Here is a 6,000-nt window from a genome sequence, read left to right as displayed (position 1 = left end):
GCTGCCATTCTTCAGTCCGGAGCTGCCCCTTACCCTGGTGCTGCCCCTTACCCTGGTACTGCCCCTTACCCTGGTACTGCCCCTTACCCTGGTACTGCCCCTGACCCTGGTACTGCCCCTGACCCTGGTACTGCCCCTGACCCTGGTACTGCCCCTGACCCTGGTACTGCCCCTTACCCTGGTACTGCCCCTTAGTCCGGAGCTGCCCCTTAGTCCGGAACTGCCCCTTAATGCAATGGGGTTAATGTGGAGGGGGGTCATTTGGAGGAAGCCTAGGAGGTGGTTAGGGACTGTGGTGACGTGGGGACCACAACCAGAGCCGGAGCCGCCACCGTGGATGGAAGCCCACCCAGACCCTCCCCTAGACTGTGTAATGGTGCGCCCGGAGTTCGCACCTTAAGGGGGGGGTTATGTCACGCCCTGGCCTTAGTATTCTTTGTTTTCTTTATTATTTTAGTTAGGTCAGGGTGTGACATGGGGAATGTTTGTGTTTTGTTGGTTTTGGGTGTTTTTATGGAAAAGGGGTTGTTGGGTATAGTATATGGGTTTGTGTGGAGTACATGTGTCTAGTGTTGTCTATGTATGTTTAGTTGTCTAGGAGAGTCTATGGTTACCTGAATGAGTTCCCAATTAGAGACAGCTGATTTCGGTTGTCTCTGATTGGGAGCCTTATTTAGGGTAGCCATAGGCTTTCATTGGTTGTGAGTAGTTGTCTATGTCAGAACGTTTGTAGCCTGTTGTATGTGCACGACGTTTATTAGCTTCACGATCGTTTGTTGTTTTGTTAGTTTGTATTAAGTGTTTCGTGTTTATTTTTCGTCATCTTTAAAATAAAAGAAGATGGCTTATTTTCCAAATGCTGCGTTTTGGTCCGTCAATCCGCCACACGATCGTGACACTGCTCCCCTCTTACAGCACCAACACCCTGCTCCCCTCTTACAGAACCAATACCCTGCTCCCCTCTTACAGAACCAACACCCTGCTCCCCTCTTACAGCACCAACACCCTGCTCCCCTCTTACAGAACCAACACCCTGCTCCCCTCTTACAGAACCAACACCCTGCTCCCCTCTTACAGAACCAACACCCTGCTCCCCTCTTACAGAACCAACACCCTGTTCCCCTCTTACAGAACCAACACCCTGCTCCCCTCTTACAGAACCAACACCCTGCTCCCCTCTTACAGAACCAACACCCTGCTCCCCTCTTACAGAACCAATACCCTGCTCCCCTCTTACAGAACCAATACCCTGCTCCCCTCTTACAGAACCAACACTCTGCTCCCCTCTTACAGAACCAACACCCTGCTCCCCTCTTACAGAACCAACACCCTGCTCCCCTCTTACAGAACCAACACCCTGCTCCCCTCTTACAGAACCAACACCCTGCTCCCCTCTTACAGAACCAACACCCTGCTCCCCTCTTACAGAACCAACACCCTGCTCCCCTCTTACAGAACCAACACCCTGCTCCCCTCTTACAGAACCAACACCCTGCTCCCCTCTTACAGAACCAACACCCTGCTCCCCTCTTACAGAACCAACACCCTGCTCCCCTCTTACAGAACCAACACCCTGCTCCCCTCTTACAGAACCAACACCCTGCTCCCCTCTTACAGAACCAACACCCTGTTACCATCTTACAGAACCAACACCCTGTTACCATCTTACAGAACCAACACCCTGCTCCCCTCTTACAGAACCAATACCCTGCTCCCCTCTTACAGCACCAACACCCTGCTCCCCTCTTATAGAACCAATACCCTGCTCCCCTCTTACAGAACCAACACCCTGTTCCCCTCTTCCAGCACCAACACCCTGCTCCCCTCTTACAGAACCAACACCCTGCTCCCCTCTTATAGAACCAATACCCTGCTCCCCTCTTACAGAACCAATACCCTGCTCCCCTCTTACAGCACCAACACCCTGCTCCCCTCTTATAGAACCAATACCCTGCTCCCCTCTTACAGCACCAACACCCTGCTCCCCTCTTACAGAACCAACACCCTGCTCCCCTCTTACAGAACCAACACCCTGCTCCCCTCTTACAGCACCAACACCCTGTTCCCCTCTTACAGAACCAACACCCTGCTCCCCTCTTACAGAACCAACACCCTGCTCCCCTCTTATAGAACCAACACCCTGCTCCCCTCTTACAGAACCAACACCCTGCTCCCCTCTTAATGAACCAACACCCTGCTCCCCTCTTACAGAACCAACACCCTGCTCCCCTCTTACAGAACCAACACCCTGCTCCCCTCTTACAGTACCACCACAAGCAGGACATTACCACGGCCACATCTTCCGTCACTACATAGACTGACACATGAAAACCTACAGGATATATTGATTGATACTAAATCTCCCTCAGCGTAACCTGTGTTCTTCCAGGTCGGCATCTTGACTTTCAGGAAAAGCGGTAATGGAAGGTTTTACATTATTAGGTTTGATGTTAGCATATGTTACAGGCAATAATGTATGGTTTCTTACATCTGCTCTCTTAGATCCACTGAAGAATGGACCCTTGCTTTGATAGGGCTTTGAATAAATTGGGAGATTAAGACTGAATTATAAATACAGTGTCACAACTAAGTGTCTCACACCAAACAAACGTTCCTTATATTGACAGGGTGTTCTGTCTTAGCCCAAGGTCTACATCCTTCTGAGGTGTCATGCCTCTGAAGTTTTAATATGACTATTTATTTATGAGAAAACCTAACCCTGTCTTCGCCCCTTATCGAAGGTAATGCCACAATCTGCTCTGCTGAGCATGACACTTTGTGTCCAAGGAAAAAAACAGATTTTCACTTTATCCCTCTACTCTTCTCAAATTCACTTAGCTATTGAACGTCGTCTTTCTCTGACAACCATGTTTCTGTAAAATAATACATTATATTGTGTCCTAAATGTGACCCGACCGCCTTGAATCGGTCTCGGGGACACGCAGCCTGCGCACAGCAGTTGGAGAGCGGGAGATTCCAGCTCAAAGCACTATACTTGTACGGCTCCGGTTACCTTGGATAAAGAAGGACTTGTGTTTTAAAGAACAGTTGTTTTCTTTATTATTTCTTAGACAAGAAGATACAACAGAGATCCAGAGGAAACTAGAGTTGCCCGTATATAGATGCCTTGTTCAGAACAACTGGGAACTCTGGGAAAAGTAGGAGGTCAAATAATGACATCAGTGATTTGGAATTCCGAGTTGGATGACCGGTCAATTAGAGTTTTCCCAGTCTAAGTTTTTCCGAGTTCCCAGTTGATTTGAACGCGGCAAGAGTTGCGATCTGGTCTCGACACTCGATGATCAACTCTTCTTAGCCACAGTTTATATGCTACACAAACACGTCATTTACAGTCCAGCAAATGGTCACAGCTGTCCGCCATTCCTGGGTTGGCTATTAACCGCGGCTCAAAACCAGCTCAGAATCAGTTACCCATTCTAACTTCATAACCAGCTCAGAATCAGTTACCCATTCTAACTTCAAAACCAGCTCAGAATCAGTTACCCATTCTAACTTCATAACCAGCTCAGAATCAGTTACCCATTCTAACTTCAAAACCAGCTCAGAATCAGTTACCCATTCTAACTTCATAACCAGCTCAGAATCAGTTACCCATTCTAACTTCATAACCAGCTCAGAATCAGTTACCCATTCTAACTTCATAACCAGCTCAGAATCAGTTACCCATTCTAACTTCATAACCAGCTCAGAATCAGTTACCCATTCTAACGTCAAAACCAGCTCAGAATCAGTTACCCAATCTAACTTCAAAACCAGCTCAGAATCAGTTACCCATTCTAACTTCATAACCAGCTCAGAATCAGTTACCCATTCTAACGTCAAAACCAGCTCAGAATCAGTTACCCATTCTAACGTCAAAACCAGCTCAGAATCAGTTACCCATTCTAACTTCATAACCAGCTCAGAATCAGTTACCCATTCTAACGTCAAAACCAGCTCAGAATCAGTTACCCATTCTAACGTCAAAACCAGCTCAGAATCAGTTACCCATTCTAACGTCAAAACCAGCTCAGAATCAGTTACCCATTCTAACTTCATAACCAGCTCAGAATCAGTTACCCATTCTAACGTCAAAACCAGCTCAGAATCAGTTACCCATTCTAACGTCAAAACCAGCTCAGAATCAGTTACCCATTCTAACGTCAAAACCAGCTCAGAATCAGTTACCCATTCTAACGTCAAAACCAGCTCAGAATCAGTTACCCATTCTAACGTCAAAACCAGCTCAGACTCAGTTACCCATTCTAACGTCAAAACCAGCTCAGAATCAGTTACCCATTCTAACTTCATAACCAGCTCAGAATCAGTTACCCATTCTAACGTCAAAACCAGCTCAGAATCAGTTACCCATTCTAACGTCAAAACCAGCTCAGAATCAGTTACCCATTCTAACGTCAAAACCAGCTCAGAATCAGTTACCCATTCTAACTTCATAACCAGCTCAGAATCAGTTACCCATTCTAACGTCAAAACCAGCTCAGAATCAGTTACCCATTCTAACGTCAAAACCAGCTCAGAATCAGTTACCCATTCTAACGTCAAAACCAGCTCAGAATCAGTTACCCATTCTAACTTCAAAACCAGCTCAGTCGTCCCCCCCCCCCACGCTTGCTATTGATGGAAACTCTTGCTCTGCCCAATCAAACTGCCCCGTTCGTGCCATCTGCCTAGGCATTAACTGGTAGCGGTAAAGGGCCTGGGCTAAACTAATACAAATGTTCAGACTTTTTAACTCTGTATTGTTGGGAAAGGGCTCGTAAGTAAGCATTTCACGGTAAAGTCTACACCTGTTGTATTCGGCGCATGTGACTCATAATATTCGATATAATTGGAACTAATGGAACATCTGTGGTACTGCAGTAGAATAAGTCAACATTCCTTTGATAAAAAAAGTTTTGCTTGTGAAATTGTCTTAATAAAGTCTTAACCACAGTAGTGTATTGTCTATTGGCGAAAACAAAATCATATTTTTGAATGAAATCGTTATACAATAAAACATTGACATTATCATCCATTAAATGTTGATCAGACCAGATCTTTCATGCACATTGCTAGATCTTTGACTCAAAGTCTTGCTGGCCTGTTTCACAGGCTCTGACTGTCTGCTCTATATCAGCATTCATCTTGGGCCAGAGTAACACTGCTTCTGCATTTGGACTTTTCAATCCCTAGATGGCCCTCATGTACAGTGGCAAGAAAAAGTATATGTACCCCTTGGAATGTTCTGGATTTCTGCATAATTTGGTCATAAAATTAGATCTGATCTTCATCTAAGTTACAACAACAGACAAACAAACAGTCTGCTAAAACTAATAACACTTAAATTGTATTTTTCTTGTCTATATTGAATACATGTGAACCCCTAGGCTAATGACTTCTACAAAAGCTACTTGGAGTCAGCTAACCTAGAGTCCAATCATTGAGACGAGATTGGAGATGTTGGTTGGAGCTGCCTTGCCCTATAAAAACACAACATGTGAGTTTGCTATTCACAAGAAGCATTGCCTGATGTGAACCATGCCTCAAACAAAAGAGATCTCAGAAGACCCAAGTTTAAGAATTGTTGACTTGCATAAAGCTGGAAAGGGTTACAAAAGTATCTCTAAAAGCCTTGAAGTTCATCAGTTCACGGTAAGACAAATTGTCTATAAATGGAGAAAGTTCAGCACTGCTACTCTCCCTAGGTGTGGCTGTACTGCAAAGATAACTGCCAGAGCACAGCGCAGAATGCTCATTGAGGTTAAGAAGAATCCTAGTGTCAGCTAAAGACTTACAGAAATCTCTGGAACATGCTAACATCTCTGTTGACGAGTCTACAATATGTAAAACACGAAACAAAAATGGTGTTAATGGGAGGACACCACGGAAGAAGCCACTGCTGTCCAAAAAAACCCATTGCTGCACGTCTGAAGTTCGCAAAAGAGCCTCTGGATGTTCCACAGCGCTACTGGCAAAATATTCTGTTGACAGATGATACTA

The sequence above is a fragment of the Salvelinus fontinalis genome, chromosome 35 (genome assembly GCF_029448725.1).
Source record: "Salvelinus fontinalis isolate EN_2023a chromosome 35, ASM2944872v1, whole genome shotgun sequence".
Taxonomy (NCBI): Eukaryota; Metazoa; Chordata; class Actinopteri; order Salmoniformes; family Salmonidae; genus Salvelinus; species Salvelinus fontinalis.
The sequence above is the reverse complement of the archived record's forward strand: the minus strand, read 5'-3'. Positions refer to the sequence as shown.